Here is a 12,778-nt window from a genome sequence, read left to right as displayed (position 1 = left end):
ACACTTAATGAAAAAGGCTATCACCTCAGCTGAACAGAATGCAATTGATGAGGAACTAGATAAAATTATCACAGAGAAAGCGCCTACAAGGGAGGATCATTCCTCAAGATGGTAAAGGAAGAAGGTTACGTTCCTCATCAAGTGTTTCATGCTGATGAAACCGAATTAATTCCTTTAAAACTTTTTTTTCTGATGAAAAAAGTGAGTCTAAGGTTTCTTACGCTGCATTGAATATTTGTGTAGTCCTAAAACTCAATATTCTGTGGCTCCTGCAATTTGAGTGAAAATGACAAAAACCCTGGCACTGGAGTGGACACATTTTTGCACATCGTCTGGCACTGACTGAGTTAAACAGGAAGTCAGCCATTTTTGGGCCAATTACAAGACTCATATTCCAATGCCCGATATCGTTCTCTGGGTATCAACATGACCTAAAAAAATATATAAATATTTGGGATTAACATCATCTTGCCGGAAAAAAAGTAAATAACCGGACTTTCATGACACAGGAAGAGAAGTCCGTCCTTGGGCGTAAGCCCCTGAAAGATAGGCTAGCCCTCCTTCCTCCAGTCCTTATGGAATGTGACTCTCCTTCCAAACAGTAACTCCCTCCCTCCCACCTCCTCCCACTCCATTCCACCAAGCCATCAACGGCCATCGCAAAGGTAAATAAAACCACTTTATTATACAGTACAGTTTATTTCTTTAATTATAATACCATAACACATGTAATATACATAAAATGAGGTATGTTTTGTGTAGTTTTAAGGCTTAGAAAAGTAGAAAATTATGTTTTATTATTTTTTTTAAATTTAACGTTCGTAAACTGAAAAGTTCGTAAGCCAAGGGGTTCGTAAACCGAGGTATCACTGTACTTGCACTGATTCGCTCGCTCATTCACTCACATCACATTGTGCTGCCACCTAGTGGCCAAAACTGCAATTACATTACAAACCATCCCCCTTTTTTTTCCCAGTTTCCTTTCGCTCAGCTGGCGAGGGATGAACGCAAGTGTATAAAATTGCCTGATTAGGCCGTGAAGGCATGAATCTGACAGACTGGCTTGACGGCTGACACAAGCGATGACATCAGCTGCCAACTCGGGACCACTGCTGATGATCATCAATGACATGCATGTGCAAGAAAGATGAGGTCATTTTTATTTCTTTATTTTTAAATCCCCTTGACTGCACATTCGCACTTGCAAACTAGCAAAAAGGCAATTGTCCGTTGCTTGTATAGACTACCCTGAACATGTCGGTCATCTTCTTCATTGTAAGACTTATGTATTCATGTAGTTATTTATTTATTTATTTATTTATTAATTTATGTTTTCATTTATGTATTATGTATCTATTTATGTCTTCATGTATGTATTTATTTATTCATGTTTATTCATATTTATGTATTCATGTATGTATTTATTTATTCATGTATTTATTTATTTATTCATTTATTTATTTATGTATTTATTTATTTGTGTATTCATTTATGTATTAAAGGCTAATTATGTATGTGTGTGTGAGTGTGTGTGTGTGTATGTATGTATTTATTTATGTATTTATGCATGTATCTATTGATGTATTAATTTTATGTATTTATTTATTTATTCATTTATGTATTCATTCTATTTATTTATTTATTTATGCATTCATTTATGTATTAAAGGATAATTATGTATGTATGTGTGTGTGTGTATGCATGTTTCTTTCTTTATGTATTTATGTATGTATGTATCTATTGATGTATTAATTTTATTTATTAATTTATGTATTCATTTTATTTATTTATTTATTTATTTATTTATTTATTTATTTATTTATTTATTTATTTATTTATGCATTCATTTATGTATTAAAGGATAATTATGTATGTGTGTGTGTGTGTGTGTGTGTGTGTGTGTGTGTATGCATGTATTTATGTATTTATGTATGTATGTATCTATCGATGTATTAATTTATTTATTTATTCATTTATGTATTCATTTTATTTATTTATTTATTCATTCATTTATGTATTAAAGGCAAATTATGTATGTATGTATGTATGTATGTGTGAATGTGTGTGTGTGTGTGTGTGTATGTATTTATTTATGTATGAATGTATCTATTGATGTATTCATTTTCTTTCTTTCTTTCTTTCTTTCTTTCTTTCTTTCTTTCTTTCTTTCTTTCTTCATTTATCTGTTAGTTATTTCGTTCATTCATTCATTCTTGCCAAGACTTGTTAAATTCACTACTCTACTGTACAACCATCTCGTAACTATTACTCATAAGTAGCTAATTCCACATTGTTCCTTATTTTTGAAATGTTGAATGTTAGCATAAACCGAGGATCCACCATTAACGACTGGGCTACAAAAAAAACTACTTTTTTAACTCAACCTCCACCTAACCGGCTTGCTAACGTACCAGTAACAAAAGTAACAACATCGTTAGTTAGCTAGCTAGCTAGTTAGCTAGGTCGTTTATGAGTTAGCTACCCTGAACCAAATTGCTAACCGCAAACCTTCACTGACACCTTTCACACCAAAGGACCATCAAGACGGACTAAGTGTGTTTAAATTAGACACAGCGGATAAAATTGAGATGAATGGTTAAAAGATTCACAGCGAGAGGGGAAAAAAAAAAACAAGCGCTCCCGCCAATGATAGATGATCACAATGTACACAAGGCGTCCGACTTAAATGAACTGCTGCGCGCACAACGTGGCTGCACTCCCGATGACTCATTTACTGCAGCTTAAATCACCTTAGTGCGCTTCTATCTGCTTCCTGTCTCTGCTCTGTCGCCTCAAATGATGGATTTTCATTTTTCTGTATGGCGCAGGTTCTAAAGTAAAGGCCCGTGGACCAAATCTGGCCCGTTAAATCATTTTAAGTGGACCGTGAAAGCTATGTTTGTGAACTGTTTCAAATTATTATTTCTGTTTATCTAGGCAGCTAGCGATCTGGCTATCTAGTTGGCTAGCTACCTATGTGGCTATCTAACTAGCTACCTAGCTAGCTATTTGCTATATATTAGCTGTCTGTCTGGCTATATATTAGCTATATAGCTGGTTATTAGCTAGCTATCTGGCTAGTAGTGATGTGTCATTCGCGAACGAGCTGGTTCTGCAGTGAACGAAGCGAGCCGGTTCCTAACAAGGAGTCGGAAATGGGAGCTGACTTTTTTATCCTATTACCCGCCCCCAGTCTTCGGTTAAAGCTGCACGTGATTGGTCGATATCTGTTGAAGGGGAGGGAGGGGAGAATTACAGACACGCAGCAGTGAGGAGAAGTGGGGGGGGGGGGTAGGTTATGGTAGACAGGTGGACAAATGGAATTACATTATGCTGTTATTATTATTCAATTATGATATTTTTTACTAGTTGGTATGATAGCATGATTCATATGAAAAGCAAATTAGTTTTTGTATGCTCTCTGTGCACATATAAATAAAAATATTTGATATAGTGTATTTTTTACATGGGTAATTCGTTTTTCACATAATTTCACATGATTTTTTTGGGAGTTAATTTAAGCAACAAAACAACAAACAAACTGAGGAGCCATTTGGGAGCCAAAAGAACCGGATCTTTTAAGGGAGCCGAGCCAAAAGAACCGGCTCTCTGGAAATAGCCAGAATTCCACTCACTATTGGCTAGCTATCTCACTGGCTGGCAATTGGCTATGTTAGCTAGCGTTCTATCTATTTGAGTTACTTCCAGGTTGAGTGAACGCTGGCGCGTGTGGCTGCCGCTGCTCACCCACAGAAAAACTGATCCTGTGACTGTAAAGTGACCATGAGAGTTTTAAAAGGCACTTATAAATAAAATGTATTATTTTTAGTATTATTATTATTATTAATACTGCAGCGTTCAACTTTTTAGATCAGGTAAATAACAACCCCCTCCTCTCGTTGCCGCATTTGTTTACCTTCCGTAGCACCAAAACAAGCACTTTACTTTCAATTTACACCCGATAACAATAATAGGCTGCGCTCAATCAGCCATATCAGTACCGCTGTGTTGAAAATCATTATGTCGTGCAATTTCCCAGAAGCCACTTCAGCTTTTCCAATCATGTTCTCCCTCCTCACATCATACGGGTATGGGGAGGCAGACGAAGAAGGGAGGGTAGGGGGCTCTGACGGGGATCACTTGACAGGCGCATCCTTACATGCGCTGCATCTTCTCTGCAGCTGCAACACAGCGTGAATAATGATTGAGCGCGTATTGACCGTGCTAACAGGTGCTAGCATGCAGGTCTGGTCCTGCGACGTGAGCTTGATAACTTTACAGGCTAAGGAACTCTGCATTGGGAGTCATTAGCAATGATGCAAAAATATGTCATTTTCAAAAAAAAAAATGCTTTTATGTATTTATTTTTCATTTTTTGCCAGTGGCAGCATCAACACAACCCCCCCCCCCCAACCTCTGTCTCTCAAAGTTATTAGGGTGCCCCCCCCCCCTCCCCGCCCCTCTGCTCTACGCAGATAACAAGCTACTGCTGACTCCTCTTCACCCAAACCGGCACTCGCTTATCATCCTTAAACACACGGCTCCCCCGAAACTAATTATAATGCTGCCAGTACAGTCCAAGGATTTTTTTTTTCTTCCCCAACTTAAATCCAAATGCATCTCACTCTGGTCCCTGTCATTTAAATATATATTTTTTTCAACTCGGGGCCAACTCAGGTGACAATGCAGTTTGGAACGCGGCCTAATACTTTGTATTTTCCACGCCACTGTTCCCATCATTTGATACAAAAATCATTTAGGCGTGGAACATTTGCAGCCTCTGACAAAAAAACAAACAAAAAAGAACATGCATTCACAAAGATAATAAGGTACAGTTTTAATAGACATTTTTAGATTCTGCTCCAGAAAACTCGAAGAGGGCGATTATGAACACAGAACACTGTCACGAGCCTATTGTTATGAATTTGGTTGTACGCAGTGACAAAATCAAGGCCATTATTAAAAATAAATATCAATTAAATGATAGTATTACATTGAAAACACATTTTTCATTTTTATTCATTTATTTTAGTACTATATTAAAAACACGTTTTTATTTTTATTCATTAAATTTCTCACAGTTGGATCATTTTCGACCGCGTTGGTTGGCCGCATGACGTCACTGGCATGCGACTCGATCGCGCGTCTGTTTACAAATCCTCAAAAGACACTTTTCAGGCTGAATTCTACGACACTTGGAAACTCATGTACGCGTGTAACCTCTACGATTTGCGTAAACTGGCGAGTTTTGATCGTTTTATTGTAATTATAAACTTTTTGTGCGACACCGGAACTGACGTCATACTATCGCGTTCGTAGCACAACACGGAGGCTATAGTCACTTGCTGTAAACCTTTTTTTCTTAATAATACAAAGAAGAGCATAATATTATAGTAATGTTTTATGTGTTTTAAGAAAAAAACAGTTATGCAATTATTTTATGTATTTGACGATATGGTGTGTATTCTTTGCCATCGTACTTTTTGGATTGGAGCCTTCCTGTTGGCCAGACACTGCACTCATGGCGCTTCAGCTGCTGATTGAAACCTGATGGATAATTTATGTTCTGCAGGTAAGCCTGTAATTTCCAGCTGTGTGCGAATGGGCCTCTGAATGATTTATAGGTCAACATTATTCACAACTTTTCCTCATAAATCCAGCCGGTCGTTATGTCGGCCCAAATGCCACACCACACGAGGGAGAAATTGGATGACTTTGAGAGGCAGTTAGCGTGAGAATTTAGCGGTCGTCTTTGTGAGGCTGTTGACAGTTTGTTTCCAGCGCTTTGAGCTCATTAGATTCTAATTAGAATTCACCCTCCCCACAGCAAACGGCTCAACGGAGATAAGTTTTGTTTTTACCCACAGCAAAAAAATAAATAAAACAAATCCAAGCTTACCAAAATGCACTGCAACAAAATGTGACGTCACTCCCCTATCTTCTTAGTCACAGGAATGTAAACAAAGTTGATTATCTCCATGGAGGATCTCCATTGGAGGTACATACCCTTTATATTGCAGTGATACCTTGGCTTACGAACTTAATTGGTTCCCAGACAGAGTGTGTAAAGCGAAAAGTGTGTATCCCAAAAAATTATTTCCCATAGGAAACAGTTAAAATGAGAATAATCCGTTCCCAGGTCCCCATAAAACATCATTTTCTACTTTCAAATTTTCTAAGCCTTAAAACTACACAAAATGTACCTTATTTTATGTACAATAAATGTGCTATGGTATTATAAATAAATAAATAAACTACACTGTATAATCAAATTGTTTTATTTACCTTTGTGATGGTCGTTGATGGCTTGATGGAATCGATGCTTTTTGCATCAAGTGTCTCAAGGAGCTCTGGGTTGTACATCTTGGAAGTTGTGATATTGCAACAGCAACAGATGCAAGCATACACACTAGAAACATCATTAATAGCTGGTTTCCTTGTCTTTTCATTTCACATTGAACTGATGGCTAGTGCGGGTTATTTGTGGAGCCTGGGAATTTTAACCTTGCAGTCTACCCTCTGCCTTTGAACTATCAAAGTTGAAACGAGTCCAAATTTCACAGTTTTCTATCCATTTTGTCACTCTCTCTCTGTCGTCTGCCTGTCTCTTTAATGTTTGAACCACCTCCCCTCACTGCTGCGTTCTTGACCAATCACGTGGCTTTGACCGACGACTGGGGGCGGGGGAATAGAGGGCCAAAACAAGCCGGCTGCCATTTTCTTTTAGGAGAACAGGCGGGCTCGTTCGCGAAGGACACATCACTCATTGTGGCAGCTCCGTGTGTATCCCGAAAAATAGTTTGTATGCCAAGGTAAAATTTTCATAAATTTAACGTTCGTAAACCGAAATGTTCGTCAGCCAAGGGGTTCGTAAACCGAGCTATCACTGTATTACCAACATGGGGAAACCGTATTAGTTGTTATAATAGGTTTGATACTTCTTTTAAATAAGTGTATAAAAAGTTTATTTCATCAAAGTCTAGGAATTTGCTATATCCCATGTGCAAACAAGATTAAAACATCTTTCTGCGCTACTACTGCGGAGACCACAGAGCGAGTAAAACAACGTGTTCACAGACCCATGTGACAAAAAAAACCCCCCCTGCAACCCCCTACTCCCACCCCGCCCTCGACTAATCTTCCCGTTTAGCCTCGAGCCATTTCCTTGTTAGTGCCGTTCCTAATCATAATGTATTTTTTTTTTTCCGTATGCAGGTCGGCTCGGGAGTGCGTTGACGGGAGAAGCCGCAGTCCTCAGCTGGTGTGAATGTCAATTGACTACAACACAGCCACACTCCGAAGTGTATGTATGTATACGAACACAATTAGCCACAAAAAAAAAAGATTCCTTTTTCTAGCTGGCTTTCATGCTTTTCCTGCCCGCTAATCAATACACACACAAAAGGTGCCCAAGTTGGACAGCTGATAAATAAGCCCGGCATGAGGTTTAGTCGGATGGCTGATGTATTTTTTTTTTTCAGTCAACACTTCCAAAAGATCAAAACTCCGGAGGGGGTTACGGGGGATCTGGCAAAGGTTTCCCCGAGACAATTGAGCCTGCCAAAATAGTTTCAAAGCAATTGAAAGCGACATTTTACTGGGCGGAGCTTCTGGACTTTTCTTAAACATTGATTGACTTTTAAAGGACAACTGACACCATTTTTTTTTGTTTTCTAACTGACATCAGAAAAACGTTTTATAGCATCTAAAATACCCAAAACACGCAGGCTGATATTTTTAGTCAAATGCAAAACACCAATAAAAATGAGTTAAAGTGTGCCAAAACGACTTCAAAATGACCTCGGAAATGCCGAGTTTCAGAAGGTCCCGCCCCCTTGTTCGTGATGTCACACCAGGACGTCACGAACTAAAACAATGGCTTCAGATTCGGAGAAGATGCTTTCTTGTTACTGTTGTTACTGCTGTGTTACTTCCGGGTAGAGTGAACGCTGGAGCGAATGGCTGCCGCTGCTTACCCGCACAAAAAAAAAAGTTATTATCCCGTGACTGGAAAGTGTCCTTGAGAGTTTTGAAAGGCGCTTAGAAATTAAATGTATTATTATTATTATTATTATTATTATTATTATTATAGTAAAGTCTCGTTATATCGATATTCAAGGGAGTCCGAAAAAATATCGATATAACCGGGACTATCGATATATCCGACCCTGCTTGCATGTAATTTTCTCCGTGCATGCATAGAAATAGTATCGATATAACCGGGACTATCGATATATCCGATATCGATATAACGAGACTTTACTGTATTATTATTATTATCAAACAGTTCTGAAGAGGAAAGCATAAATGTTTGCAATCGATTAAAGAAGTCCTCCCGTATCAAATCGAGTCGTCAGGACTCCAATGTAGCGTCCCAGAAAATTCACAAGATGGCACTCAAGCTCTGTTGGAAATGGGCTGATTTGTCTGCTGGGAATTTGCATCAACTAGTATCAAATAGTAGTCTTGGTGCAACACACAACGACTCACCATCGCGTTATGTGTTTTCTTTCTAATTTCGCCCTCAACATGGATCAACACAAAGTTTTCAGACCAAAGTACCCAAAATGCATTGTGTGTCGCTTTCTCGGTCAGGGGCGGTCCTTTAGTGACGTCACATCAGGAATCGTCGTCAACTCGAAAACAAAACTTCCTGAATATTCAGCGCGAGTCTTAAAAGGTAAAATATCGCTATATGCCGTGGAATCTTTGTAAAATACGCTCAGTAGAAGTCATTTGAAGTGATTTTACAAATTATGGACGCAACTTGTACGGAGGTGTCGGTTGTCCTTTAAGTGACTTTGCGGCGGCCTTGTTATCTAATCATACTAAAAATGAGGTTGGAATTTTTTAACTAATGTCAGAGGGAACTGGAAGAGGGTCACCGGTGGTTTCTTGGAGCCTTTTTTTGCGGTACTGGGGGGGGGGGGGGGTGACCCACATTTTTTTTTTCTCGCCCGGGAGGAGTTGGCTTTGTTTTTTTCAGGCTTGCATCTCTCCGTCTGGCCATTTCAAAACATGGAAGGCTTCCCTTTCAACAAAGCCATATGTCGCGTGGACACGCAAACACACTTTGCATTCTCGGCAATTTGTGTTTGAAGAGACTGAATAAACTCGCCGCGAGCAACCGGCAAGCGCTAAAGTAACAGATTTTTCTTTCAGAAACGATCGGCATCCGCAGCAATGGATTTGTAACACAAAAAAAAAAGATAAAATATATATTTTTCGCACATTCCTGCATATGATCAGATCTGGTGAGAAATTTGTGGCCCGTTGCACAAGATATTTATTCTAGCAAATTTTGAAACTGTTTCCGACCATAATTCGTGCCAGAAACCTTTTCAAAACCGATTTGTTCAATGACCAAAACGTCACTTTCCATTATAATCAATGTCAAAAAATATAATCCGTTCCAAGTCTAGAAAACAATTTTTTTAAAGCACTTTTTAACTATTTTACAGCATAAACTGGATGTTACTTCCGGGTCGAGTGAACGCTGGCGCAAATGGCTGCCGCTGCTCACCCGCACACAAATACAGTGACTGTAAAGTGTCCTTGAGATTTTTGGAAGGCGCTTAGAAATTAAATGTATTATTATTATGATAAACACATAATACTCGACCAGGTCGCTTGTAAAATAAGTAAAGTAAAATAGGTAAAATAATAATAAAAATAGGTAAAATAATAATAAAAAACAAACAAGGGCTAAAATAACAAGATTTTTCTGCAGAAACGATCGCCATCCACAGCAATGGATTTGTAACACCCCTCCCCCGCCCAAAAAAGATAATATATATATTTTTTGCAGGTTTCTGCATAATATCAGATCATCTTCAGATTTGGTGAGAAATTTGTGGCCCGTTGTACAAGATTTACTCACACATTTTCAAACGTCCTCACAAGTATTTAACAAACAACAGTGATACTTTGGTTTTCGACCTTAATCCGTTCCAGAAACCTGTTTGAAAACCGATTTTTCTTAAAGACCGAAACGGCACTTTCCATTATAATCAATGTCAAAAAATATAATCCGTTCCAAGTCTTGAAAACAATTTTTTAAAACACTTTTTAAACTATTTTACAGCATAAACTGGAGAAACACATAATAATAGAGCAGGTCATTTGTAAAATAATATAAAAACAAACAAGGTCTAAAATAAGAGATTTTTCTGCAGAAATGAGCGCCATCCACAGCAATAGATTTGTAAAACCCCTCTCCCCCCCAAAAAAAAACAACAAAAAAAAACAAATAACAGTGACACCTCAGTTTGCGACCGAAATCCATTCCAGAAACCTTTTCAAAAAGCGATTTGTTCAAAGACCAAAACGGCACTTTCCATTATAATCAATGTCAAAAAATGTAATCCGTTATAAGTTTAGAAAACATTTTTTTAAAGCACTTTTTAATCTATTTTACAGCATAAACTGGAGAAACACGTAATAATAGAGCGGGTCATTTGTAAAAATACTATAAAAACCGAATTGGCTGTGAACAGTGGCCGTTTGGCTCACGGGGGTCTATGTTTTCCAAACAAGATGGAGAATACTGTAAAATTATGGCTGTCGCGCGAAATCCTCGTACTGTCAAAAGGGCAACTTTTCCAGGATTTTTTTTTTGTTTTGCTCGCTTTGGAGGAAGTTAGGCGAGGCGGTTGGGGGGGGTGTTTGGCACATGAAAGTCGTCCTTGGTTGCAAGGTCTTGGCAAAGGCTCTCGAGGGATCAGGTGCCTTTTCTGTCTTCCAGGTGGCTGAAGTTGTGAGAGCACATGACGACATCTGCCATTTTCCCCTCCTCTTCAAAACATCCGGATTTTAAGTAGAGCAGTGACAACCTCCCGTGATCCATCAGGTTTGCCTTTTTTTTTTTTTAACATCCATTTGTTTTAAAAACATTGCCAGAGGTCTGACCAGCGCTTTATATGCATCCCCATGTAAGAAATAACAAAACCTGAACAGATTCGGGAATGGCGCTCCCTGTCGCGCTTTCCAATACCTGAATTACAGTAAAGTCTCGTTATATCGATATTCAAGGGAGTCCGAAAAAATATCGATATAACCGGGACTATCGATATATCCGACCCTGTTTGCATGTAATTTTCTCCGTGCGTACATAGAAATAGTATCGATATAACCGGGACTATCGATATATCCGATATCGATATAACGAGACTTTACTGTAGTTAATTGTAATTACCACTTCTAGTCAAAGTTATCCTGTGTTAGCATTAAGACGGAAATATCATCTTGTTAGCAAGTAACCGTTTTTAAAGAGCGAAAAAAGAGCCTGACGGTTGTTTTTTTTTTATTTTTTTTTTATTTTTATTTTTTCAGTTGCCCGTCAGCCATTGTAATTTGAATACGCCGTTGCAGGAAGTGGCAAGAGGAAAATCATGTTGCAACGTGTGAAATGGTTTAACGGGCATCAGTTAATGGGAATGAACGTACGCTAAAATTAGAGAGCTCGCCAGAAGGAACGCTCGCTCAGCTGTGCGGTCAGACTAAACCGACATGCAGGAATTATTATTATTATTTTTTTGTCATTACATCATACCGCAAGTGATGTCATAGCATCACTCGTCTACCAATTGCGTCCCTACACCTCGCCCCGCCCCCGACTTTCGGACCTCAATCGGCTCCTAGTGGCGTGCGCTCGTGCCAAAAGAGAGAAATTAGACGAAGGTGAGAGGAGAGGAAGCGCCGTCTCTTGACAGGCGCGTGACAGTGCCTTTAATCACGACATCCATTTGTGCTCTCAGCACAAAGGGGGAGTCACAGGGGTGAGGGGGGTAGTATGGCGAGTGTGAGCGCTATACTGTATATGACGATGGTGGGTGAGAAAAACAAAAATCGCTACTCTGTGCTTTTGATTGACGTTTTCTTGTCCAGTGATACCTTGGCTAACGAACTTAATTGGTTCCCAGAGTGTGTAAGGCGAAATGTGTGTATCCCAAAAAATAGTTTCCCATAGGAAACCATTAAAATGAGAATAATCCGTTCCCAGGTCCCCATGAAACATAATTTTCTACTTTTCTAAGCCTTAAAACTACACAAAATATACCTTATTTTATGTATAATAAATGTGCTAGGGTATTATAGTTAAAGAAATCATCTGTACTGTATAATAAAGTCATTTTATTTACCGTTGTGATGGCCGTTGATGGCTTGATGGAATGGAGTGGCCGGTTTCAACAGCATTAAACACTTGATGAGGAACGTCACCTTCTTCTTTCACCATCTTGAGGAATGATCCCTTGTAGGTGCTTTCTCTGCGATAATTTTACCTTGTTCCTCATCAATAAAGTGTCCTTGAGAGTTTTGAAAGGCGCTTATAAATTAAATGTTATTATTAATTGTCTTCTGTTTAGCTGGGTTGATAGCTTTTTGCATCAAGTGTACAGATGGCTTGTGCGGGTTGTTTGTGGAGCCTGATTGATGGGATATTTTAACCTTGCAGTCTACACTCTGCCTTTGAGCTATCAAAGTTGAAACTCTCATTCTCGTCTGCCTGTCTCTTTCATGTTTAAACCACGCCCCCCCTTCACTGCTGCGTTTTTGACCAATCACATGGCTTTAACCGAAGACTGGGGCCGGGGACAAAAACAGTCGGCTGCCATTTTGTTGTTAGAAGAATGTGCTCGTTCGCGAACGACACATCATTCATTGAAGCAGCTCCGTGTACGGAAAAAGTTTGTATGCCAAGGTAAAGTTCGTATTCTAAGGTAAAATTTTCATAAATATAACGTTCGTAAACCGAAAAGTTCGTAAGCCAAGGGGTTCG

General features: G+C 38.9%; 1 protein-coding gene across 3 annotated transcripts in view; it reads left to right on the top strand.

The window, feature by feature from the left end:
• The first annotated feature begins 5,349 nt into the window (after window positions 1–5,349).
• The window catches only part of gria4b (glutamate receptor, ionotropic, AMPA 4b), an 88,532-nt gene continuing 81,103 nt past the window's right edge, over window positions 5,350–12,778 (top strand). The window contains exons 1-3 of one of the 3 annotated variants that reach the window (XM_089017197.1): window positions 5,350–5,572; window positions 7,216–7,303; window positions 10,745–10,849. The gene's annotated coding sequence lies outside the window, so the exon portion shown is untranslated. Of the gene's footprint in view, window positions 5,573–7,215; window positions 7,312–10,744; window positions 10,850–12,778 lie in introns of all 3 variants that reach the window. The other 2 variants (XM_089017199.1, XM_089017196.1) reach the window with 2 other exon arrangements.

The sequence above is a fragment of the Hippocampus bargibanti genome, linkage group LG16 (assembly GCF_051943395.1).
Source record: "Hippocampus bargibanti isolate YZ-2025 linkage group LG16, ASM5194339v1, whole genome shotgun sequence".
Taxonomy (NCBI): Eukaryota; Metazoa; Chordata; class Actinopteri; order Syngnathiformes; family Syngnathidae; genus Hippocampus; species Hippocampus bargibanti.
Note: the sequence above shows the minus strand (reverse complement) of the source record. Positions and strands in the feature narration are given on the sequence as shown.